Source organism: Myxine glutinosa, chromosome 3 (genome assembly GCF_964187855.1).
Source record: "Myxine glutinosa chromosome 3, kmMyxGlut1.1, whole genome shotgun sequence".
In the NCBI taxonomy this organism is placed as follows: Eukaryota; Metazoa; Chordata; class Myxini; order Myxiniformes; family Myxinidae; genus Myxine; species Myxine glutinosa.
This window is the reverse complement of record NC_136263.1, coordinates 97,316,841-97,344,766: the sequence shown is the minus strand read 5'-3', so window position 1 is coordinate 97,344,766 and position 27,926 is coordinate 97,316,841. Positions and strand designations below refer to the sequence as shown.

At 43.2% G+C, this 27,926-nt stretch overlaps 1 protein-coding gene across 3 annotated transcripts in view; it reads right to left on the bottom strand.

Moving 5' to 3' along the window:
• LOC137423355 (monocarboxylate transporter 4) overlaps nt 1-27,926 on the bottom strand; it is a 121,554-nt gene that overhangs the window by 47,883 nt on the left and 45,745 nt on the right. Inside the window, exon 2 of one of the 3 annotated variants that reach the window (XM_078774304.1) lies at nt 26,821-26,893. The exons of the other annotated variants lie outside the window; for them this stretch is intronic. The gene's annotated coding sequence lies outside the window, so the exon portion shown is untranslated. The remainder of the gene's footprint in view (nt 1-26,820; nt 26,894-27,926) is intronic. 3 annotated transcript variants of the gene reach the window in all.

Sequence of the window (27,926 nt, the reverse complement as noted above, 5' to 3'; positions counted from 1 at the left end):
GGGACGATACATTCATTGTACGGTCACATCACGCACTTACGGGCACGCCCATGGGCACGCCCATGCATGCATGGGCGGACATTTTTTTTTTTTTTTTTGGCAAGGAACGGGCACCCACGTACGGGCACGTCCTAGTACGTATTTAGTACGTCCTAGTACGTCCTAGTACATTTTATAATGCCTTGGAACAGCGGTTCTTAACCTGGGGGTCGTGACGTACGCGCATACGCGAACAAAATACTGTGTGTGGTATGTACCTTTGTTAGGTTCCTAAAAATGGGCTCAACAAATTGATATGTTTAGAGTACCTACATAAAGAGAGTAGCGACAACTTCCGCATTGGCGCCATTTTGTTTCACTCACCAGCGCGCGGTGCGAGCGCTTGCCGCACCGCCAGTGAACTAATATCTACATGGTCCAAACCTTGGCTGTATGGCAAAGTCGTTTCCTCCCCCCCCCCCCCCCCCCTTTATGCAACTCATTATTCTCTCTCTCTCTCTGTGTGCATGTCCCAGTCCGTGCACGCCTTTATCGTCCGTGCACGTCTATCGTCGTGCACGTCTCTGTCCCTGTCGTGCACGTCTTTTATCGTCCATGCACGCCTTGCAGTTGCACAGTTCCTCAGTTGATTTGATGCATTGCAAAGACGGTCTTTGGGACATATTTAACACAAAATACTCGTCGTGTGTGTGTGTGTGTGTGTTGTGTGTGTGTGTGTGTGTGTGTGTGTGTGTGTGTGTGTGTGTGTGTGTGTGTGTGTGTGTGTGTGTGTGTGTGTGTGTGTGTGTGTGTGTGTGTGTGTGAGATTGGGACTGGGTGTGTGCGACTGGGACTGGGTGTGTGCGACTGGGACTGGGTGTGTGCGACTGGGACATTGACATCCCAAAACATTGGGGTCCATGGTGGTGCTCGGCCACAAACAAGTGGTTCATAAGGTGGTGCCCCAAGTTCGTTTGCTCGAGAAAAGTAAAATTCTTAGTCGAGGCAATGGTAGATCACATATTGTCATGGCAAAATCATTTTATGACTGAGGGTAATATGATTACAAATAGGGTTTTTGGAAATAATTTACTATTATATCGAGTATGTCATTGAGTTTTATAAGCAAAATGAAGGAAAAAAAAGATATTGTCTTCTTGGTAAATAATTAAATAATACAAATACACACATATACACATACACACATATACACACACACATATATACACATACACACCCACACACATATACACACACACACACACCCCTGGAACTGTATGGAGATTCCGGTCTTGTTCTGCGAGGCTGCGTCATCGCGTTTTTTCATGACGTCATACGATTAAGCTCCTCCCTTTTCGTGCGAACCGATACATACGCCAATATTAATACATGGGACCGATATCACCACTGCTTACCTCGCACAAACACGATGACGAAGTTGGTTTCCATCCCACTCTGCTCACTTTGTTCTCCCATACTTTCCGTCTTTGTGGATTTGCAGGGAACCTATACATCTTGTACCCATTCTCCGATTTATTGCTGCATCCAAAGGCGCAACATCCCGTCATTTTGTCAGATTTTTTGATCACCAAACTTTCAGTACTAATTCGTTTTAAGCTGCGTACGGCGTTGATTGATACGCGATCGCGTGTGAAACAAAATGGCACCTGGAGTCACGTGACCCTAAATTTCTGGTCCCCCTATGTCGCTACTCTCTTTATGTAGGTACTCTAGGATCGATGGGTCGCGACTGAATGCCTGGGTTTTTTTTATTGGGTCCTGGGCTAAAAAGGTTGCGGAACACAAATCTACGTGATCCTATACTCGATAAACTCCGTGCGGAAGCACGGCGCGATGAGGAATACTGCTTACTAGCTCAGGCAGTAAATACCGGCTTTTCAGCAAACCGTAGCGAGTGGGACCATCGCCTCAAGGCTTACTTTGGGATACGTGATCAGCTATCAAGTGACGATGACATCGTAGTTTACGGTCAATGCATTGTCATACCTCGTGCAGCACGTACGGAGGTATTGAATCGACTACAGGACTCACATCAGGGCATGGAACGTACAAAACGCCGAGCTCGACAGACTGTGTATTGGCCAAATATCAACAACGACATGGCCAACGTGACTCGCTCGTGTCCTGTGTGTCAGGAGCGAATGGCCGGTCTTCAGAAGGAACCGTTAATGAGCGATACACGACCACGGCGTGTGTTCGAGGAGGTATCTGCCGAATTGTTTTCCCACGCGGAAAATCGTATCTGGTCTACGTGGACCGCCTCTCTGGGTGGCCATGCATCTATTTTTTCATGCATGACCCCACGTCACGTGACCTCATCCGAGCTCTACGGTTATTCTTTGTGGATCTGGGTGTCCCAGTTCGTCTTCGAACCGATGGCGGCCCACAATTTGCATCCTATGAATTCCGAAAATTCATGGACCATTTGGGAGTTAACCATGGCTTCTCCACACCACACCTTCCACGCTCGAATGGACATGCAGAAGCAGCAGTCAAAGCCATTAAGACACTGGTCGCTAAGACTATGTACTCATGCTGATTGATTTTATTGATGGTAGTATGTACTCATACATATTGATCGATTTGGCGGACCTGTCACTTCTTGGAAACCTCCTCCATATGTCGTCGGTTTGAAGGGAAGGGGAGATGTTGGATACTGCAAAACCCTTTGGTATTACACATGACGTATTATGTAAACCTGTTTCCATTTCCGGGTGGGAGGAGTCAGTTGCTCCATGATGCCCTGCAGCCGAAGGCTTGCGTGTTCGGTCACGGTTTTGTTTGAATAAACTCAGATGTTCATTTCTACCTCCTTGAACTTTTAACATCACCCTTTAGAATTACCCTTTAGAATTACCTTTGAGAATTACCTTTGAGAATTACCCTTTAGAATTACCCTTTAGAATTACCTTTACAATCACCCTTTGGGATCACGCTGTTGAATCACCCTTTGCAATCACCCTTTGCAATCACCCTTTAAAATGACCCTTTAAGATTACCCTTTACATTCACCCTTTAGAATTACCGTTTAGAATTACCGTTTGGAATTACGCGTTAGAATCACCCTTTAGAATCACCTTTTAGAATCACCCTTTCGATTTTCCTTTTATGATCACCCTTTAAGAATATCCTTTACATTCACCCTTTAGAACTACCCTTGAGAATTACTCTTTCGAATTACCCTTTGAATTACCCTTTAAAATTACCCTTCAGAATGACCTTTTAGGACCTTTTAGAATTACCCTTTACAATTACCTTTTAAAATCACCCTTTAGAATAACTGTTGGGATCATGCTTTCGAATCACCCATTAGAACTACCGTTTTCAATCACTCTTTATTATCACCCTTTATAATTACCCTTTACAATCACTCTTTAGAGCGACCCTTTATAATTACCCTTTACAATCACCCTTTGGAATTGCCCTTTCGAATTACTCTTCACAATCACCCTTTAGAATTACCCTTTAGTATCACCCTTTAGAACTACTGTTCACAATCACCCTTTGTTATCGCCCTTTAGAATCACAATCACCCTTTATTATCACACTTTTTAATTACCCTTTACAATCACTCTTTAGAGCGACCATTTATATTTACCCTTTACAATCACCCTTTACAATCACCCTTTAGAATTTACGCTTTCGAATAACCCTTTGGAATTACCCTTTAGAATTACCTTTTAGATTCACCCTTTAGAACTACTTTTTACAATCACCCTTTAGTATCACCCTTGAGAATCACCCTTTAGAATTACCCATTACAATCACCCTTTAGAACGACGCTTTATAATTACCGTTTACCTTCACCCTTTATTATCACCCTTTATTATCACCCTTTATAATTACCCTTTCCAATCACTCTTTAGAGTGACCCTTTATAATTACCCTTTACAATCACCCTTTGGAATTGCCCTTTCGAATTACCCTTTACAATCACCCTTTAGAATTACCCTTTCATATCACTCTTTGTTATCACCCTTTATAATTACCCTTTACAATCACTCTTTAGAGCGACCCTTTATAATTACCCTTTACAATCACCCTTTGGAATAGCCCTTTCGAATTACCCTCTATAATTACCCTTTAGAATTACCCTTTAGAATTACCCTTTCGTATCACTCTTTATTATCACCCTTTATAATTACCCTTTACAATCACTCTTTAGAGTGACCCTTTATAATTACCCTTTACAATCACCCTTTGGAATTGCCCTTTCGAATTACTCTTCACAATCACCCTTTAGAATTACCCTTTCGTTATCACCCTTCAGAATCTTCTATTATTATTATCACTAGCAGAGTACCCGCCCTATGGGCGATCTTGTTCCCAACGGGCAACACATTTTTCTGCTCACACAACTGCTTTGACTTAAATTTCTTGCTGATTTCCTTTGGTAATATTGCTCTTGCTGATTTCTGTTCAACTTAGGTGGCCTTGGTTTTTGAAGAATCTCAATTTTCGAGAAAAACAAACAAACATCAACTGTCACCCTAGCTAACAATACCCGCGACCACTCCACTCCCCTCCCCCTTCCCCCTTCATCATTCACAATCAGGAACGGAATCTGAGCTCGCATTGCACTGTTTCTCTGTGTACCGTTGCCGGCAGGATCACATTGAGTTCACAATGTGACGTCACTGGCAAACTCTAAAATTGACAGTCTCAGGGTTTTTTCGGCACTTTGTGATTGGCAAATTAAAAAAATATTCCCTTCAAAAATTAGACCGTGATTAATGATAGCCAATGGTTTTTCAGGAAAAAATAAAAAAATAATAAAAAAAAACTTGCATTTGGGTTCTCTTTTAAGGGTCTTTTGGGTCTTCATGGTCTCTTCAGTCTTTGGGATATTTTCAGTCTTTGGGATCTTTTCAGTCTTTGGAGTCTTTTGGGTCTTTTGGTCTTCAGGGTGTTTAACGGTCTTTGGGGTATTTTGGTTCTCTTGGGTCTTCAATGGTCTTTTGGGTTGTAGAAGAAGAAAATTAATTTGTGTACGTAATTTGTGTAAATCAAGTAGATTTACCTGAGCCTCGACTTTGCCATTGAAAATACGTAAATTTAATGAATATGTATATATATTAATCGGTGTTAACTGCATTCTATGAACTATATAACAATTCAATAGGCTTGCATTAGAGGCAGACATTCACCCAAGCTGTGATGCCTATCTCGTTTTATAACCACGCAGCAAAGTAAGTTCGATTAATAAATAGAGATATATAGTCCTTTGTTAGCCTGATATTGCTTAAATAGTATACTTTTATATAATACGACTTTTCATACGACACATATATACACATATGTATTAAAAAGATTTAATACATAGAACTTATAAGAATGATGAATAATCCTCAATGATTCAAACTTTCTCCGACCCTGTTTTTCTCTTTAACCGATATCTCCATGCATGCTAACAGAAAGAGCAGGAGGCTTTGTTTACATTTGATGAAGAAAGAAAACAGCTGACCCGAGGATTGGAGACTCACGCAATGCTTGTTATCTTTCTTGAACCTTACCTGACCCCGCTCTTTGATATCTGACTATATAAAAGGCTATGCCACGGCACCCTCGGAGAGTTCTTGGTTCACTTGTGATGTATTAAATGTAGTGTTGATCTGAGTCGAATGTAGCGTAGTGATTTCGTTTTATTTGTGTATGTGTAACTCAAATGGAAGTGTATTCTGTAAATACCTTTGGTGGAAGTGAAGCAAGTATTCCCATGTGTCATTAAATCTTTGATTGTCTTCTGAGACGAATGTGGACATTTAATTCTCTTGAGTCTTCTCAAATCAATTCAAAGGCTATTAAAAAATTGCACAACAGTAATGGCGACCGTGACAGGATATCTAACGCTGGAGCGATCTGGAGTGACAAGAAAGCAGGAAAGTGCGCGGAGGTAAATGCAAAGAGAAATTCGAAGGTAAAGGACAAATTCTGTGCCCTGTGGAGTTGTCTTCACCTCGCACGTACTGCAATCTCTTTCTTCTCACTCCAAATCGTCTGGTGACGTATGAAAAGAATCAATTTCTGATTTAAATGACCATGTATTGTGTAAAGTGTGTGTTTACCTGTTTGCTTTATTAAGTCCAGGTGTAAAAGGTGTATGTACAGGTGTATGTACAGGTGTATGTACAGGTGTATTATGTACAGGTGTAAAACCCTCTCGCAGGTGGAGGTGTAATGTTCAGTGTGTGTGATCTGGTTAGATCTGATTCGGTTTCGAGTTCACCGGGCTCTGAAAATGAGTGAAACAACTCTAAAGGTGTGCGATTTGGTGTGTGTTCTGGCCATTTAAAGATTCGGTTAGCGGGTACACCGGATGCTCGATCACATGAAATTTCCCAGGTGTGTTTTTGTCAAAACCAGATCTGGTCTGATCTGGTTTTGACCGGATTAAACACAAGTGACCGCATTTTGTCACGGTGGTTCTTAACTGTTTCACTCAGTTACTCTTGCTGCAGAAGAAGGGGTGATAAACAATTATTTGGTTTAGTGTGAAGTAATTCGGGTGCTTATTTGTCACAGTAAGGTGACAGTTGTGTTTTTAAGCTTGGTTGCCGATATCGAGCTGGACTTGGTGTCAGTGAACTGCTAAAGGGCATAAAATCGTGTTGTGTGCATGGTAAATTGCATTTTTCCTGAGTTGATTTATCTGGTATGATTTATCTGGTACATTGGTGTTGAAATAATTGTGGCTTTGAATGAATTGTTGCTTTAATTGTTGTTGGTTGTTCCTTCCTCTGTTTTTCGATTTCTGCTTTTAGACCTGAATTGATTATGGATTGTGGTTTTCTGTTGTCTTGATTTGACTTCTTCCTAAAGGTGGATTTAATGATTTGATTCCTGGAATCGGATTTGATTTGTGTTGGTTGGAAAAGTGATTTGTTATCGCTGATCCGATCTGTTTTTGAATTGTTTGATTTAATTTTGAGTTGATTGAAGGTAATAAGGATTTGTGTTGATTTCTTGATTTGAGTTGATCTGGAAATGTACAAATTCTGGTTGGGTTTACAGTTGGCGTTTTGGTTATGTGATTTACTGGTTCTGGTATGTGTATTATTGGTCATAGATTTGTGATTCGTGGAATTGTTTGCACGGCATTGGTTGCATTGTTGAAAGTAATTGCGTGCGTGTCTTGAATTGTCATAGGAAGAGTGGTTTCAACAGTAATGGTGAAAATGGTGTGCTTTGAAAATGGTGTGTATAATACATTCGAAAATGTGTGAAATACATTCGACGTGATTGATGTTTGCAGACGAGCTGACAGCTACAATCCACACGGATTGTGACCGACGCTAACATTTCTATAAATGTATAAATGGAAAATATTTATTTTAAATAGATATTGTGTCATGACACAAAAGGTTGAACGTGCGATTCCAGAAATGAGCAAATATTTTTGATATAAGCTGACGTTTCAAGTGACGATTTGAAATGTTGGAAGCTTAGATCAATCTTAAAGATACAAGTTTTTCATCTGTGAGCTGCAAGTCGACCATTTGTTTAATTTTAGATACTATACTTAATATTTACATGTAAATGCATGACTGGTCTGGATTTGGACTGCTCTGAGTTTTTTGGGAAATCGGTATGTGTAGCTGGATTAAGTTTGAGTGGTCGTTACATATACTCTGGGTACATGTGACTTAAAGGATGAATTGGACTTGCTGTGAACAGTGTAGATGCAAGAAGAGATAGACAGGGACACAATGCGCTGCTAGGTGAGCCATTGAGGTGGAATGGATGATTTGTTGTTGTTGTCTTGGGAGTTTGGTTGTTGCATTGCCCAAGGTTTCTGTGTGGTGTGGTGTCTGTTGATAGCGGATTACCTGTTGTCTTATGTGACGTAAGCAGGGATGTATGTAACTGTATGTAACTGCCTGGAGTCAGAGAAACAACTTCAGTTGTTGACATTGGCTGCAAATTGTCCGGAGTGCTTTAATTTGCCCAGGGAATGAAAATTTGGATGACAATTGCATTCATTGAGTAAGTTACATGTTTCGTTTTGTGGATCTGGGGACAAGCTAGTTTGATGGGACCCTGGGGTCTTCTGCGTGTCTATGTGTTTGTCTGTCTGTTACACTGGACTCTTGGATGGGTTTTCATGAGACGAATTTCAGACAAAACCCTCTGTTATTTCAGAATTGATCTGCACCCCACCTCACTGTGAAACTTTGGACAGGTTGTGTGTGTCTCAGAGGTTTATGGACAAATTTGGGTGTAATCTGGTGAACAGTATCAATGTGTAAGGAGACTGATAGACATCAGAGGTTAGAGTTGTGACATGGTGTAGACAGATGAAAACTGCAATGTTCGCGCCATGGATGTAGTGTCCCAATTCTGGCAAAATTGGTATTTACACGTCACTACAATTGGTAGTGATGCATTTGGTGGTGATTAATTCTGGTAAATTTGGAATTGGTGGTGGTATAAAGATAATTATATTTTAGGTGTTGGTGTAACAGTAATTACCAAATGTTAATTGTTGGATGGCAGAGGTAATGATGCAGTTTAATGTTCACACTGTTTGGGAAAATAATGCTCTATGCAACATGATCGTAAAAAGAACCCATCCCTATATCTAAGGACCAGGGAGGGAAAGAATGGAAAATTTGGGGTATTAAAAGTTACGAAACTCAAAATATTTAGGTTTGGATGTGCAGTCATTGGAAAAATAAATTGAATATGATAACGGTTCCAGATATCTCTGCATACGAGGCATTCTTATGGGGTTAAAATTATTATTTTTTATATATAAAGGTGCATTCATGAGAAAGGAAATTTTGTCTGTTGAACTAATAGTTGTAAAGGGTAATGTGGTATATGAACTTTTATCGAATACCCACCAACAATGTGTTTTGTATGCAGTTACATACAGGGCATACTTTTGGCTAATACCTGAGATGGAATAAGACATTAAATATGATATTACAGTAACAGAGGATGTAAAATAAGCTGACTTTTCTAATAATTACAGTCCCATTGCGAGTGCCATGTGAGTTCACCATATTTAACAACCACCCCCTCCCCTCAAATAGGAGGAGGGGGGTGGTGGTGGGGGGGGGGGGGCTTGCGACTTGACATATGACATTCCATACCTTTGTCTAATAAATGGTTCCCAGTTGAATGACACCCACCCTGATATAATAATGATAATAAGGAATTCCGACGCAAACAAATGTATATAAAGCATGGGTTTATGTAAAGTGACGGTGTAGCTGCCTCACAGTGGGATGGTATGTTTAGTAAACAAAGACAGATGTGATAATGGACAAGAGCTCACTAAGATGAGCTGGATGACTTGTGAAAAGAAATTTGATAATGCTCCCTGAGAGCGATAATATTTTGATATGTACTGGGGAGTGGGTTCTGGGTAAAGATTTGCTGAATTAATAACACAAGAAATGTATACAGATGCCAAATTCTAGTGAGAATGGAAATGTACACATTGGAGGTAGTTCCTTTTGGTTGGGATGAATTATGTAGTTATTTCCCAAGGATGCAAACAGTAGTCATCTAAGGAGATAGTGATGCCAGGTGTACAAGGTTGGGAAAGAAGTGTATAAATGTAATGCATTTGAGGATAGTTTTAGCCCCAAAAAGGATTGGTTTGCTATTTCAACTTCTAAGTCGTGAACATTGTCGGAAATACTTTTAGAGGCTGAGGCTGGTCTATTATTAAATTCATTTTCACCATTCCAAATGGTTCCTGACATAAAATGGAAGTACGAAACGTGTGTGTTCACAAATTCAAAGGCAATGAAAGATATGTCTTTGGGAAGTTTGCAAAATTTGTGATGAATCTTGCATGGGTCCAGCAAAGCATTTTTCAGTTTATTGGAAGTTGGATTTTGTAAAATAATGGTTTAATATAACCACAGTAGAAAATAATATACAGATTTGGGACATTTTCTAAACTTTCGAATAATGAGAAGATTCCTAAAATTCATTTTATTTATTTAATGGAAAATATTTGGGTTACAAGTGGAGAAGCATGGTTGAAATTACGATCCAGTGGATGATATATATATCCCAACACCATACATTTTGATAACTTGCGACATCTACATACCGGTGCCATTTGTATTCACTAGTGAAAGTGGAAATATGAAAATTGTAAATCTGATGATAAAACTACGTTATTTTTCTTGTAAAAAAATAAAATAAAATAAAGAGGGAGTATCCAGGAAAAGGATGTTCAAGTTAACTTTGTGCTGTGAAAAGAATGTCGAGTTAATGGAAGTGTTTTGTTTGATTAATTTTGTTCAATTTGTGTTCAAATGATCAGTTTATCACAATTCATAAAAAATGATAAAGGGATGCTCCAATTCACTGAATAAAATGAGTAATCTTGAACCAGAAGGAAAACATGGCCTCAATGAAGGGAGAGCGGAATTATGTTTTATAGTATTTTTTTTTTAGTAAGTGGTGTGGATATGTATAAGGTGAATAAAAAAGGAAATAAACAGTGCCCCTGGGGGCATGCACCTGTTAATATTCATGCACCTGTTCCATAGGTATATAGAAAACTGCTATCTGTCCTTTGAAAATTTGGACTGTTACGGATTTCTGGGATTGTAGGTTACTTGAGATCTAGTGGGATTAATGTGTATGTCAGGAACATTTTGGAAAAGAAATATGGATATATGACATTACTAAAATATAACCAAGCAATTGAGAGTTCTTGGGTTAATGGGATATAAATAAATGCATCTACAAGTTGATGGTTTATAAAAATTTAGTTCTGGATGATACTTAAACGATGAACAATGTTGGCAATATACAAAGAATGTGACTTGTTTTTTTTTGGGAAAACATGTGGTTTAAAATGGTTGGCTAAGTTTTAAAGATGGAGATGTTTCGCAGAACTCTTATGATTATGTATATGAGTGGTGGACTATTCCATGGCGAGAGAAAATGGTTGATATTAATAAAAAGGAGAGGAGAAAAATACAGATCTTGGCAACAGATTTTGTAAAAAATGAATGTGGGATAAGGAAAATAATGTGAAAGAGGATTGCTGGGGATGGAAGGATTGAGGCCGACTATCATTAATTTTTTGTTTTATTTGTTAGAAAATAAAGAAAAAGGGAGGAAAGGATGATCTCAAGGAATTATGGGCTGAAAGTAATGTGAAACATATACAGACGGGTTTTGTTGGGAATTGATACAAAGGGGATCTGTGATAATTATGATAAAAATACATAAATGGTTAATTTTGGATTTTTGCTTTGATTTGATTTGGGAAAAATTTTTGGGAAAAATTGAGCATCTGAATTGCATGAGATATTTTGGAAGTAGAGTATGAAGGTGGGGTTGATGAAAGAAGACGAGGTATTGGGAAGTTACGGTAGGATTGTGTTGATGAAATACATGATAAGATTTGAGATTCTGGGTGATAGAATTTTTGGGTATTCTTTTGTTTTGTAAGAAAAAAGAGAAAAACAATTTTGAAGATTTATTGAATACATTCATATGTACTTTGGTTATGCTAAAAAAAACATGTACACCCCTGATTTAATGTTTTGTTTGGGTGTTACACATGAAATATAATCTTTCAAATGTTCTAGGGAACTTGTGAACCAATGTAAATTGTTTTAAGGTAGGACATAATCAGGATATTGATTACATTGTCAGTTATAATGTGTTAATTCTATGTTTTTAAAATGATTTGCTCGATCCATTGTGTTGAAAACAGGCTAATCAAAAAAGAGGCTTTTGGAAGAATTGCTGGAGATTATTGTCAGTAAATTTGGCTGGATGAAGATGAAATTAAAATGGCATGCACCTCAGAAACACGGAAAGACACCTTGAAAATTGTGGTTCACCGAAGACGACCATTTGCCTGAACCACATTGTTATATGTGGGCTGAAAGCGACCACCTGCTTCAGAACACACCTGTTTTTGGAGCTCACATCAACTGCCAAAGTTTTCTTCCATTGGCATGTCAAACTACAGCTCCTGCCTGATGTTCCAACATGACATCACGACTCTGCTGATTGCCAAAGGAGGACGAGTCCTGGATGGGACTGCTGGAATGCGCTGGACACTAGGCCTTCATGGCTCTGTTGGCTGTTTCTGGTGTGCATCATGGATCAATTGGACATCATGATCCTGGAGCCTTCATCAATGCACCTCCAGCTTTGATCCTCACCTCACTGTTACGGTTTGTGACCTTTTTCTTCTTCCTTCCCCCAAACCCCCCTGTGAGTTAGACCAGGTGGTTTGGTCCATGGGTATAAAGCCTATGATTGGCTGTGGGGCAGGGGGAGTGGCCAGGAAGGTGATTCAGAGGAGTGAGTGGCCATTTTGGGAGAGGGCTTATGGCAGAGTGCTTTTCGGGGGTTGTAGAGTGTCCAGCTGCAATCTCTCTACCGGAAGGGTGACGTTGATCGAACTCTTGTTGCCTACTCCTACCGTCTCGTGCTGGGCCTGCACTGGGGCCTACCACTAGGCCCGCCTTGGGGCCTACCACTGGGCCTGCCTTGGGGTCTACTACGGGGCCTGCCCTGGGGCCTACTGCCCGGCCTACTCTTGGACCGGCCTACCCTTGGACCGGCCTAGTCTTGGACTGGCCTACTCTTGGACCGGCCTACTCTTGGACCGGCCTACTCTTGGACCGGCCTACTCTTGGACCGGCCTACTCTTGGACCGGCCTACTCTTGGACTGGCCTACTCTTGGACCTACGTAGTCTTGGACTGGCCTACTCTTGGACCTGCCTACTCTTGACTGGCCTATTCGGGTTTTTCCCTCTCTTCTCCCTTCTTTGTTTTATGTGTAGGAAGAGATTTTCGTGTGATAATAAATAAATAAAGACCGTGTCATTGAAGGCTTGGTCTGGTGTGCTTCAGGCCGTAACAAATTGGGGGCTCGTCCAGGATCTTGGATTACATGATACCTGTCTTGGATTTTTGTTTTTTTCATAATAGTAAGTTTTCTCATTGGCAGATAATTTGACTTTTGTTTACGGTGCTGATACTTCCATATTTACTACCGTCGTACACCATGGCTGAGGAGATGGATTTTGAAGTGAAGGAATTTGTGGAGAAGAAGGGGCTATCGGTGCAAGATGTAGAACTGTTACGTAAGGTAGAGTTACGAGCTGTAGCTGATCATCTTGGGGTTAGTGGGACATCTCGTATGAAAAAGGCAGAGATTGTTTCGGCTATTGTCAGTCACATGGGTTTGGAACCACGGGTAAGATTGAGGAGTGAAGCCTTGGAATTGGCCCGGATAGAATCAGAAGAAAGACAGCTCAGACTAAAGTTAGAAGACAAGGAACGGCAAAGAGAGTTTGAAAGAGAAAAGGAAGAAAAGCAAAGAGAGTTTTAAAGAGAAAAGGAAGAAAAGCAAAGAGTTTTAAAGAGAAAAGGAAGAAAAGCAAAGAGAGTTTGAAAGAGAAAAGGAAGAACGACAACGAGAGTTTGAGTTAAGAAAATTAGAAATGCAGGTGGGACCGGCCCAACCCGTTGCCATAGATTCAGGTGGGGGTCAAAATGATCTCCCCTGTTCCTTTGATGTGGCTCGGAACATTAGGCTTGTTCCCAAGTTTAACAAGGAGGAGGTGGAAACGTTTTTTCTGTCTTTTGAAAAGATAGCGAAACGTCTTCAGTGGCCCGAACAATACTGGACCCTGCTACTACAAAGTGGGTTCATAGGGAGAGCCCAGGAAGTGTATTCAGCTCTGTCGGAGGATCAGTCAGAGAATTATGAGGCTGTTAAAAAGGCTGTGTTGTCAGCCTATGAGCAAGTTCTGGAAGCATACGGCAGAAGTTCCGAACCTTAAAAAGACAGGCTGGGCAGACCTTTGTGGAATTTGCGAGGGAGAAGGAAATGAGTTTTGATCGGTGGTATCGTTCTCCACAAGTGGATAGGACCTATGGTAATCTAAGGGAGGTTATCTTGATGGAAGAGTTTAGGAACAGTATCCCCTTGGACATTCGGACACACCTTACGGATCGGATCTTAAGGTTGGTGAGTTGAAAAAAGCTGCTGTTGGTGCAGATGATTATGAACTTACCCATAGGAGAGGCCTTGGTTTTCCTCATTACGGTACTACCTGGGATAACAAGGAGGGGGTTAGTGAGGACCGGTCAGAGGGGAAGTGGACAGACAATAGGGGTCCATTGGTGCGGCCATCTCTGGGTAGACAGTTTGAGGGGTCGAGTCAGGCATCTCACCGGGGACCGGCCCCCACGTGTTATTACTGCAAACAGAGGGGACATCTGAAGTCGAACTGTTGGAAATTGCAAAGGGATGAGAAGCAGGGAGACTCCGTTAGACCTATTGCATTGGTTCGAACCAAAGTGGACAGCCACAGGGATCGTGCCCTTACAGTTAAGGCTGAGGATACTGCGGACCTTACGAGCCCGGTACAGGACCATTATAAACCCTTTGTGTCAAAGGGCCAAGTGTCTTGGGACGGGAAAGTCAAGTCAGTAGTTATTCTGAGGGATACTGGGGCCGCCCAGTCGTTGATGTTGTCTACCGTTTTACCATTGACTTTGAGTAGTTCGGGGAAAGCGAGTGCCTTACTCCAGGGCATTGCAGGTCGTTATGTCCCAGTCCCCTTACATAGGGTGAACTTGAAGTCAGATTTGGTCACAGGACCCGTGATGGTAGGAATCGTCCCCACTCTCCCCATAGAGGGTATTAGTTTTGTATTGGGAAATGATTTGGCTGGCAATAGGGTTGGTGCTTCCCCAGTAGTGAAAGAGAGATTCCTCGAAGAGATGGAGAACCCTAACCTTCGGAACTATGTAGGTACTTTCCGGGAAAGACTTACCCCCCACCTGCAATGTCGCCAAGGAACATTCGAAAGTATCTCAGCGAGTAATGAAGGCCCGTTTTGACCTGAATACGACAGCTCGTAATTTTAGGCCTGGAGACAAAGTGCTAGTTTCACTACCTCTGCCCGGGGAGCCATTATTGGCGACGTTTAGCGGTCCCTACTGGGTCGAAAAAAAGCTGAGTGAGGTGAACTACGTGGTGTGGACCCATGACAGATGGAAACCCCGCCGGGTGTGCCATGTTAATATGCTTCAAGGGTACTATGAGCGTGAGGCCGACCTCGGCTGGCCAGTTGGTAGGTCATATAAAGCATCAAGGTATTGACTCGTGAATTAGATAGCGTGGCTCCACAAGCACCTGATAGGGAACCAATGGGGCTTTCAGTACAGCCATACCCCTTGAAAATTGTACATATTTCGGGTCGAGATAATGTCATGGCAGATGCTCTATCTCGAGCTTAAAAGTTTTTTTTTCGTGTCCCTGCATATGAGCTATGGTGCCTGTAAATGGCACAAGGAGAGATGGCTGTTTGTTTTTTGCACTGTTTATGCTGGGTTAAGTTTATGCTTGCACTGTTTATCCTGCCTTTGTAAAAGAAAACTTTTCTTGGGGTAAAGTTTTCTTCTTTAAGGGGGGGAGGTGTTACGGTTTGTGACCTTTTTCTTCTTCCTTCCCCCACACCCCCCTGTGAGTTAGACCAGGTGGTTTGGTCCATGGGTATAAAGCCTATGATTGGCTGTGGGGCAGGGGGAGTGGCTAGGAAGGTGATTCAGAGGAGTGAGTGGCCATTTTGGGAGAGGGCTTATGGCAGATTGCTTTTCGGGGGTTGTAGAGTGTCCAGCTGCAATCTCTCTACCAGAAGGGTGACGTTGATCGAACTCTTGTTGCCGACTCCTACCCTCTCGTGCTGGGCCTGCACTGGGGCCTACCACTGGGCCTGCCTTGGGGTCTACTACGGGGCCTGCCCTGGGGCCTACTGCCCGGCCTACTCTTGGACCAGCCTAGTCTTGGACCGGCCTAGTCTTGGACCGGCCTAGTCTTGGACCGGCCTAGTCTTGGACCGGCCTACTCTTGGACCGGCCTACTCTTGGACCGGCCTACTCTTGGACCGGCCTACTCTTGGACCGGCCTACTCTTGGACCGGCCTACCCTTGGACTGGCCTACTCTTCGACCTACCTAGTCTTGGACTGGCCTACTCTTGGACCTGCCTACTCTTGACTGGCCTATTCGCGTTTTTCCCTCTCTTCTCCCTTCTTTGTTTTATGTGTAGGAAGAGATTTTCGTGTGATAATAAATAAATAAAGACCGTGTGATTGAAGGCTTGGTCTGGTGTGCTTCAGGCCGTAACATCACACAACTCTGCTGATTGAGCTGGATTTGTGCAGCTCCTCACACTCTCTTCTTTAGAGGGCAGGTCAGATGAAACTGGACGACAGCCTTGGTGGAGATCTGCTAATGCTTGTTGCAAGAATGGCAGTGATGTTGCCTGTTGTGCAGGGTCATTTTGTGATCTTGCCCATCGACGAACCATATTGGTGATTCAACGTGTAATGGCTTGTGTGCTGCTGAAATGTGGCAGATTGTGCATTGCAAGATACAGAGAAGAATGTGACCTGTAAGGGTCACTCCTTGATGACAGGAGCACAGAGTTTCAGCGTTCATCCTGCTGCAGAGGATCACTTGAATGAAAAGAGCTCCGCAACAGACTGAACTGTCAACGACCGAGGAATTCAACATACAAGGCGATGCCTAATAACAAACAAACTTTTCCATCAGGATGGTGTATGCCGTAGGTGGAGATAAATTATTTGTGGAAGCAAAAAAAAAAAAAAAAAAATGAACGATTGTTCCTCAAAATGGAGTCAACCTGTGACTCAAACAATTAATTTGGCTTCTATATTTGTGATCATTATATGATCAGATGGAGGATTGTAGAAGAAGAAAATTAATTTGTGTACGTAATTTGTGTAAATCAAGTAGATTTACCTGAGCCTCGACTTTGCCATTGAAAATACATAAACTTAATGAATATATATATATATATTAATCGGTGTTAACTGCATTCTATGAACTATACAACAATTCAATAGGCTCGCATTAGAGGCAGACATTCAACCCAAGCTGTGATGCCTATCTCGTTTTATAACCACGCAGCAAAGTAAGTTCGATTAATAAATAGAGATATATAGTCATTTGTTAGCCTGATATTGCTTAAATAGTATACTTTTATATGATACGACTTTTCATACGACACCTATATACACATATGTATTAAAAAGATTCAATACATAGAACTTATAAGAATGATGAATAATCCTCAACGATTCGAACTTTCTCTGACCCTGTTTTTCTCTTTAACCGATATCTCCATGCATGCTAACAGAAAGAGCAGGAGGCTTTGTTTACATTTGATGAAGAAAGAAAACAGCTGACCCGAGGATTGGAGACTCACGCAATGCTTGTTATCTTTCTTGAACCTTACCTGACCCCGCTCTTTGATATCTGACTATATAAAAGGCTATGCCACGACACCCTCGGAGAGTTCTTGGTTCACTTGTGATGTATTAAATGTAGTGTTGATCTGAGTCGAATGTAGCGTAGTGATTTCGTTTTATTTGTGTATGTGTAACTCAAATGGAAGTGTATTCTGTAAATACCTTTGGTGGAAGTGAATCAAGTATTCCCATGTGTCATTAAATCTTTGATTGTCTTCTGAGACGAATGTGGACATTTAGTTCTCTTGAGTCTTCTCAAATCAATTCAAAGGCTATTAAAAAATTCCACAACAGGGTCTTCGAGGTCGTTAAGGGTCTTTGGAATATTTTCAATCTTTGGGGCCTTTTAGGTCTTCAGGTTCTTTTGAGTCTTTTGGGTTCTTTTTGATGATGATGATGATGATGATGATGATGATGATGAATGATTCTTGTGGATGATGGATGATGATGATGATGATGATGATGATGAATGATTCTTGTGGATGACGGATGATGATGATGAATGATTCTTGTGGATGATGGATGATGATGATGAATGATTCTTGTGGATGATGATGTATATTTGGTTGCACTACCATATATTGGTAGGTTTATGGGTTTGCTACATTTTGATTACCAAGTGGATGAATAAGGAACCCAAAGGTGAAGAAGATGAAATAAGTTCTTGTTTATAAAGCTATTATAACTATTTCTCATTAGGTTACCAATCTCAGTTTTTCAGAATCCATCATAGCAGTCCGTTTTATCCAATTCAGGCAACATTTGCTGTTGCCAAAAATTTTCACCACTTGTTGGGATTTGTGGGCGTGAGTTGTAAGGTTTATTGTAAGAAAGCTGACCCATGAGTTTTTATTTCTGTTCTTGATAACTGTACTGGCCCACCATTTCAACCAAATTTATATATTGGACCTGTGAATTCTTTCCCACTCCAATATAATTGCAACCTAATTACAGTGGCCTGCAAAAGTATTCAGCCCCCCTCCAAAGGACGATAAAGCTATTAAAAAAAAAAAAATGCAAATAAAATGTGAATAAGTCACATTAACAGAGAAAAATCAGATGAATCTCAATTGCACAAATATTCAAATCCTTTGCATAATTAATCCTAAATCACTTCAGGAGCAAATTATTATTTGTTTGAAAGGTTACAAAATAAGTATAATAAGTTTTACCTGACTGTAATCAGTGGTTTAACTCAAAAACGAAGCTCCCACACTCATCTAAGGAGTTTCAAGGTACAACTCACTTGGTCAGCCAACAAGACAAACATGAAGACCAAAGAGCTTTCCAAATAAGTCAGACATAAAGTGGTGGGGAGACTGTTCAGGAGAGGGATATAAGAAGATTTCAAAGTCACTCAGTATCCCTTAGAGTATGATGAAATCTATCATGAACAGGTGGAAGACATATCATACCACCCAGGCTCTACCCAGATCAGGTCACCCATCCAAACTCAGCATCCTGCAAAGCAGGAAATTGGTTCGGCATGTCACTGTAAATCCAACAATGACTGAAAGATCTGCAAGGCTCTACGTCCGAGATGGGAGTCAGTGGTCATCAATCAACAATATCCCGTTCCCTTCACAAAGCTGGCCTCTTTATAAACGTGGCAAGAAACAAGCCATTACTGAAAAAGATGCATCCAAAAGCTTGCATGGAGTTTGCAAAAAAGCATCTTAATGATACTGCAGGCATGTGACGAAAAGGTGTGATCATACAAGACAAAAATTGAACTACAGACTTGGCATTTAGCATGGAATATTTTTTTTTGCTTGACTTGGGTTTACTTTCTTAACTCAGTATATCAATCTGGTGAGTTTCTTTTACACTTGGGTGATTTATTTGTTAAAAGAACCATGTCACTGATTGTCTGTCGCAGCAAGAAGTCAACAACAGGATTATATCACAGGTGGCGTGGCAAAATGTACGGACAGGTGCATTTGACGATTGGCTTCACAGTCGGGTATACAAGCGTTCTGTATTAGTGGAAAACAATTGCTGCACTTCTCCAAAAGTTATTGCCGCTTCCTCTGGAGATGGTCCGTCAACTCGACAATGCTGTTTGTCATGGAGTGGTGGCTTTACGAAATTACGGCATGAAAGAGCATGCTATTGCTCTGCAGTATGGCATCACTCAAGGTCAGGTGTCAAAGATCCTGAAACGAAATGCTCAGAGAGGTGTCCCTACTCCAATACCGAGGCCAGGACGTCCCCGCAGAACCACAAGGAGGGATGATCGCCAGCTGCACCGGTTAGTCCGCAATGGCCGTACCAAGTCAGCTAATTGGCTTAGGGCTGAGTGGCAGCAACTGACAAATGTGCCTGTATCCAGAAGGCTAGTCAACCAACAACTGGTTCAAGCAGGCTATCGTGCCAGGCGTCCCCTGAGAAAGCCACACCTGACCAGACAACACCGCCAGCGCCGATTGCAGTGGGCCAGAGAGCACCGTCAATGGCAGCCAGGACACTAGAATCATGTGATCTTCAGTGACGAGTCTAGATTTCTGGTCTATCGTCAAGATGGCCGCGTCCGAGTGCGCAGACAAGGGCATGAAGCCCACAACGAAGATTGTATAGTGCCAAGAGTCCAAGCTGGAGGTGGTGGGATGACCGTTTGGGCTGCTTTTCATGCAGGGGGTAAAACTGACCTGGTTGTTCTGAATGGAAACCTGAACCAGTTCAAGTACAGGGCCATTCTGGAAGAAACATTGCTTCCATTTGCTCGTGCAGCCTTTCGAGGAAACTTTGTCTTCCAAGATGACAATGCACGGCCTCATCGTGCTCGCATGATCCAACACTTTCTTGCTGACCGTGGTGTAGAGCATATGGAGTGGCCTGCCATGTCCCCGGATATGAATCCGATAGAGAACTTGTGGGCAGAATTAACTCGTCAAATCGACCACTTGGACCAGCAGCCGACCTCTGTGTGTGAATTGCAGCAGGCTATTGTCACTGCATGGCAAGCGTTTCCTGTCCAAACCTTGGCAAATCTCGTGAACAGCATGCCTCAACGTGCACGTGCTCTCCTGAATGCTCATGTGGGTTACACGAAGTACTGAACTGTAATTTTACTGTCGGTAATCCCAGTCGTAATTTAACTTTTGTTTTTGTTAAAAAAAATTTTTGGCTAATGTGCAAAATAAATTGATACTTCTGGAAAACGTACAGAAGTTTAACACAGTACTGTCCATGAATTGAGTTCGATATCAGTTTACATCACTTTCAAGGATCAATTCATTTGTTTCGAAATGTCAAATGTGGTTTTTGTTTCTTTTAAAAGTCACATTAACAAAATCTAGAGTAATTTCAACATAATTCCAATGAACTTTTGGTTCTAAGACATCTTGAAAAGTAAGTTCACCCCCACAAAAAAAATATTCCATATTAAATGCCAAGTCTGTACTTGGTCTAAATTCAAAGCGTTACGTCTGGCACAAGCTGAAAACTGCACATCACCCAGTCAACACCATCCCTACTGTCAAGCATGGTGGTGGCAGCATCATGTTATGGGGCTGCTTGTCATCAGCAGAGACTGCCAATCTTGTTAGGGTAGAAGGGAAAATGGACAGTGCAAAGTACGGGAGAATCCTTGATGAAAATCTGCTTGAGTCAGCCATGAATCTGAAATTGGTTAGGATATTCATATTTCAGCAGGACAATTATATGAAGCACAAAGCTAAAGTCACACTGGAGGGGCTGAATCATACTAAAATACGCAATTTGGTGTCTGTCTGTCTGATGATTTTTGACCGCGATACATTCGGTCGTTATTTCTCCAATCTCAACCAAACCTGACAGGAGGAGTATGGGTCACACAATGAAGATTGAAATGAATTAAATTGCCCCCTTCTCCAAGGGGGTTTTCTCCACCACATGGGGGTTTCTCTGCCGTGTTGAGGTGTATATCCGTGTTAAGATAGCTTTATCGTGGAGTTTTTCCAAGGATGCATCTCATAAAAAATGATTATAGCACAATGTTAATGTTATTACAAAACAATAGTAATACTAATAATATCTCCCCCTCACCAAGCGGTGTGTCCTCTTTGGCTAAGCGCAGTGTTAATATTGTTATGTCTGGGGGGTAGAGGAATATCTAGAGCCAGGTAGATCTGTATAGGTAGGTATTCGACTGTCGCGATAGGGAATCAACCCTGTAATAAGTTCTGTGTTTTAGGCGGTTTGTCGGGATAAGAGTATACCTGTGAACATACAAGGATGTTCGTGTGTTAAATAGAGTAGGGACTAAGATAAACCCCTGTGTGTCAGACCTGGTAATCATTCCTTTGTCCCTTATGGCAACACACTCCTATAAGCACTTAGATAGGTCCTTAGCGCAACAGTAATTAGTTCCCCTCCCTTCCCTTACAAAGACTGTGGAAGACAAACAGGCAGAAAGCCAGGCCGGGGCACCGCCGATGGGGCCGCGGCTGGCCACACCACCAGCTGGCCTAGCACCCAGCCTCGTGGCAAGGCTGGGCGCCACGCCCAGGAGGACTGTTGACTGGGCAGGGAGAGGGGCGAGCAATACCAGGCGGGAGGCACTCGGCCAATGAGAGGGCGCCAGCGAAAGGGAACATTGGAGGAGAGTGGACGCAAGATGATAAAAGGGCGTGCTGCATGACATTTTAGCAGCTCTTGGGTTCTTCGCTGGTCTCTTGCGCTGCACATCTCTCTTCGCTCTGGGCTTCTTCGCAGGTCTCTTGTCTCTGCGCTTCTCTTCTTCATCTTGAGAGGTCCTGGTGGTCGTTGGTTCGCCATCTGCATGGTGCTTGTAGCGGTGCTCGGTGCTTCTGGAGTTTGGAGCGGTGCTTGGTGCTCCTGGAGCTTGGAGTGGTGCTGGGGCCTCGTGTGCGATCGACTCGGAGCTTGGAGCCGGACGGGGCCGCGTTGAATGACAGACAGATAAGGCCGCACCCACAGAACATTTTACAAGTACACGACGAGACATTTCTTTTCGTAATTCATTTGCCCCTGTCTCGTTTCTGAAGTGAGGTGTGTGGGATCCCAATTTAGGCTCATTATTTATTCATCGTCGCATTTCATTGTTTCGGGTTCCGTCAAATAAATCATTGTTTTTGTACATTTCACCCCGGATTCCCGTTTGAGTTCATTTCCCTGCAGGATTGGAGCTGCCGTCAGTTCGCCATAGGTAAGCGCTTGCCGCCTCTTCCTCTTCACTTCTTCTTCTCCCGCATTTTATAGCCGAATCCGAGTTGGTCGTCACCTCCGTTAAATCTGTTCGGTCTTCCACGGTCCCTGGTGTTAACCTTGAGGGATTCACACGACAACTGTTGTCAAGGAGTGGGATTGAACTCTGTAATAAACTGGTGTCAAGAGTGAGGATCTGGGCCCGTAGGACCAAATATTTTTTGGCCACGGCTACGGTCGACACGGTCGGGCGTAAATCGCGCCCGGCATTTGGACGCAAAATTTTCATAGTCGAGGCGGGGAGAAATTTGCATAGTCCATTGGGCACACGAAGCGCGATATCGCATCTTTGGAAAATTTAAATTTTGTTTTTGGAGTTAAAATAAATACGCGCGCGGGAAACGACCTTCATCAAAGCAGATGTCGGAGGTCGGTGAAATGGAGGTGTGTAGCGAGGCTTCTGTCAGTTTAGGAGGCGAGTCGGAAATGGCTGGGGTTGAGCATAGCGGTGGAGCTCCCCCCACCGTAGGGACGGCCACGATTGATTTACAGGCCTTTTATGAAAAAATAATGAGGGGAATGAATGAAAAAATGGATGCCTATTATGAACGACTGAATAACAACATTGATGTCTGGGGTGAACTGATCAAAATAATGAGTGATAGTTTGGAAGGAAAGGTAGAGGGAATGAATGAACAAAGGAGTGAACCGGGGAAGGACACACAGGAGAAGCCAAGGGTGGCAGAATTTCAATCGGAGCGGGGGTGGGGGGTGGGGGGGGGGGCAAATTGGGAATTGAGGAGAGTACGGCCCATGCAGATGTGCACGAGGCTCAGGAGCCGGGAATGGCAATTGAATTAAATTTAGAAGGAAATGGGGAATGCGCACAGGTGAACGTGGTGTCCACAGGTGAACGGGGAGTGTCCACAGGTGAATGTGGAGTGTCAACAGGTAAATGGACGATGTTTCCCACATCGTGGCCTGGAGGTTTATTGGGGCCGGGTGGATGCCACAACACCTCAACGGGGGGACAAATTCGGAATGGTGCAGCACAAGGGCGGTTGTGCAGAGCAACAGGGGGTAGAGGTATTGGGGGTCCGAGCATTTATTGGGGACGGCCTGATGGAGCCAGAATTGATGGGTAATGATGATGTGCATGATTTGACACAGCGGCTGGGGACCTGGGACAGTCCCATGGAGGTGGAATTTGACCGGGCCCAAAGAAGTTTGGGGGAGGAGGTGAGTCGGTCCGAGGAGGAGGTTGAGGTGACCGAGGGGACCCTCACCGTGCACTCTGATTGGGCAAGAGGCTCAGAAATTACATAACCAGTTGGGGGAGTGTGTTGGCTCCGGGCTGGATTCGGAAAGAGAGGGATCGGGAGATCGAGCCTCAGATGATTTGGTCCCTGTAGGGAATTTGGACCAGCTGCAGGGAGGGTCAGAACAACCTGTGGTAGGGGTTGTTACCTGCAGCTGCGGTGATTGGACACCTGGGGCCAAAATTTTAAAAAGGAAATCTAAAATAAAAGTAAAATGGGAATTTGATTTGGAGCAGCCTTGGTTGGAGTTGGTCCCCGGGCTGCGGAATTTGGACCAGGAGAGGTCATTGGGGATGGCCTCGGGGGAAAGTTGCCCCTTTGGAAAAAATTTTTTTCCAGCCAGCTGGGGGGCTGGGCTGGCGAGATTTGGACGTGGGGTCCAGCCATGGGTGTCATGGTACGACCTGGGCCCCACGGGGGGGTCTGGTGGAGTGTGGCATCCCTTGTCCGTTGGGGCGCCGCCCGAGCGTGTGGCTAAGGCCGACAGGGTCACCGGACCCTAGTGGGGGTTAAGACCCCTTTTGGGGGGGCGAGGTGGTTTCTCAAGCTTGGGATGGCATTTATTGAGGACCACTAGAGGGAGGTGTTGTGGGTCGCGCTTTGGTGGTGGCATCGCGGACGGCCAACTTGGGCCTGATGTGGTGAACACCCGGGCATGCTGTGCTGGGCTATGGAGGCAGGTCGAACCGCATGGACAGGAATGAGATGGCCCACCGGACAACCATTGGGGCATTGTTGGAACGTGAGGGTGTGAGAGTGACCTTCCACAGATGTTCCGTTATGATTTGTGGACTCTCGGTTTGGGAAGAGAGCCATGGGATTGATGAATCGGGAAGTTGTAATGTGCCGAGCATATGGGCCATGCTCGGCTGGCATGTGTATGGCAAAGCATCTTTCTTTGGTGAAATTAGTGAATTGTGACAAATGTTTGGCATGGGTAATCTAAGGTTACATGCAAATTTAAGGGTGAATTTTGAAATGTCATGGTGGTCACTGCACAGTGGCACCATTATTGATCCAGGTGTGTAAGACCAAAGTGTTGGAGGCTGTGATGAAATTGACAGGTTAGCAGGACACAGCTTTCATCTGGTTGCGGGGGCGATTGCACCAATATTTGGGACGCGGGGTCATGGGGATGGAGTTGGGTAGTCTGGGGGTCAACGTGGTGCTATGGGTGTCCGAGGTGTGTGGACCATGTCTTCTGGGTGGGTCTCCTGGTGGAGCATGGCTGTTGACTGGACCTTGGTGTGGTCAAGTGTGGGTGGGCACTGGGGGCTGCATGTGGTCGGACTGGAGGATGATGTGGAGGTGCAGGGGACATGGCTGTTGGGATGCCTCGCACTGCGGCCGTGCCCCCCAGGTCTGAGGCCTTGGGGATGGCAGTGTAGGCAGCAGGTGCTCACCACATTGGCCAGCTGGGACTAGTACAGCTGTGTTCCTCGCAGGTGGGGCCGAAGGATGTATGGTGGGTCACACCCTTGTGGACACTCATGGGCCATGTTGGCATTTTGACTGCTCACCTTGTCCTGATGACCCTTGCATGGTAGAGGTGCGGAGCTGTCGTGGCCACAGGTAGTTGTGTAGTGATAATCACCGTTGGATGCGGACCCACATACCTGCCAGTATAGTGGGGACAAAAGTGAAATTTGGAAAATTAGATTGGTCCAATGATAAATTCTGGGATTTTGAGGGTGGATGGCACTTTGGACCTGATCAACCGTAGTTACCTGTATATCAAGGTAGAGGTAAGGCCTTGATGGTTACTGTCCCAGGCTTCAGGACTTGCTTATGTAAAATTTGGGGACATGTAATTTGGAGTTGGGGGTGGGTGAGAGTGATGACATGGCCGGTGAGGGGATGGAATGTGCACCACAGAGTCTTGTGGGTGGCGTTTGTGTTAGTGTTGTGGTTATGCGTTTTCATGTGGTCATGAGGTTGGAGATAATGGATGAGTGGTGATTATTGTGGAATGTGATTTAAATGTGAATGGGGATTTCACATGAAGCAGGCCATGGCAAAGTTTTTGTACCATCTTCTATGGAAATGTGTGAGATTTGAATGGCAGCGGGGGAGCAAATGTGTTTTGGGATCTTGTGGGTGGGGAAGGTGTGTGGCCCCGCAGGTACAGATCAAGCTCGGAGGAGCGATGCCTGTGACCCCACCCCCCCCCCCCCTCTGCAGCAATTACCCCTGGCAGCCAGTGTTATCTGGAAATTGGAGCTCGCCGGTGGAGGGTCTGGTTGGGTTTTTCAGAATTTTCGCATACATCGAAGCCTGTATCTTTGCGTATTGACACGACGGTGAATAAACTATCATGCGATTTACTTCAGGTGTGTGCCTTATTATCTATGGATTGATACTTATTGTATCAATGGATTATCATGTATTCATCGGATTCATACCGCCGACCATAATACCAAGCTTTCCTACTCTACATTCACGATGCTATCCCTGGTCATCATGCGGTCCCCATATGCATCTGGAGGCATTTTTAGTGTCGCCCCTTTCATCAGTTGTTTTCCAGCCAACCACGAAACGTCGTCAATAAGCAGTATCCCTTCCATATGCCAAGCGTACCCATTTTCGAGAGGATATCTGATGGTTTCGAAAATATTTTGGGTTAATTTCGGAGAAATTCATTGAATTTTACAGTAGGTACGTACGACAAAATTACATTTTTTACATTTCCGCTGTATGATGTGTGCGTAAGTAAGAGCCTTCAAAACTGACAGGGCCACAGAACCATGGGAGGGTCTATGCCTAGCATAAATTCCTAGGCTGAATTATATGTACTGACGGAGATACCACGCCGCAAAGTCGGCACCGGAGCTAAAAGTCCTCCTTTTGACTCTACATGACCTAGTTTGACGTGGTCGTTCACGGAAACTGGCAGGATTTCAGAGTTAAACTTTTAACACAAGGTCAGGCATGTTATATACAATAAAACAATGCATAGAAATCGTAGTCCCACGAGTTCGGAACGAAACTCATTTTTTGGCACTATTTCTGGCCTCAGCTTGAGGCCTATAGGTGGGTGAGGAGGGAATTGTTTGTGCTTATGAGCTGACCTTGGTGATCTTGAGCATGTATGCAGAACTTGGTGGAGATTTGACCAGCAGTTTTCCATTCTGCAATTTATAACTGGACAACAACAAATTTACAACTGAAGTAAAGATGGGTGTCATAGACCAATTAGAATGCACTGAATTCGAATCTGAAATCAGAATGAACCCAACACAATAATTTTTAGTTACAGAAAAAAATTGGAAACCCAATGTCACATATTTTGAGTGTTCTTCTTAATACCGTGTATACAATACTTCACTATTATTATAATATTATATTTTAATCTACAATATAAAACACAATGTCAGTTTGTGTGTTTGTACTGGTGTTTGTCCTCTTCATAAGGACAGTTTGAATCGGGCTTTAAAGATCAATCTTTTCACACAAATGTGTGTTCACTATTGTCTATTTTTGGGGATAAAACAAACTCGAAAAACGTTTTCGAAGAAAGAGTAATTATGTCTCTTGTATTGCAATTGTAGATGGTGGCTTGTAAATCGAGATGGAAGCGAGGAAAGATGCGTAAAACACATAAGGTTGGCAAGAGACAGCATGTTCCCGTCAGAAAAAAAAAGGTTGAAACACCACTACTACACTTATGTCATTCTATAATTGTTTTGAAATGTCAGAATGAAGATAAGGTGTGTACAACTCATAAGGTGTGTTTCCCGTAGCAAAAAGAGACAGCATGTTCCCGTCGCAAAAAAATGTTGAAACACCATTACTACAATTATGTTATTCTATAAATTGTTTTGAAATGTCAGAATGAAGATAAGGTGTGTACAACTCATAAGGTGTGGTTCCCGTAGCAAAAAGAGACAGCATGTTCCCGTCGCAAAAAAATGTTGAAACACCATCACTACAATTATGTTATTCTATAAATTGTATTGATATTTCAGAAATAAGGAAAACTGGTGGTAACCGATGAAATTTGGTAGACTGTCTTTCCCTCGCGGTCCCCATGTACTGTCTTTGTCTTTCCCTCGCGGTCCCCATGTGCTGTTTTTGTCTTTCCCTCGCCGTCCCCATGTACTGTCTTTCCCTCGCGGTCCCCATGTGCTGTTTTTGTCTTTCCCTCGCGGTCCCCATGTACTGTCTTTGTCTTTCC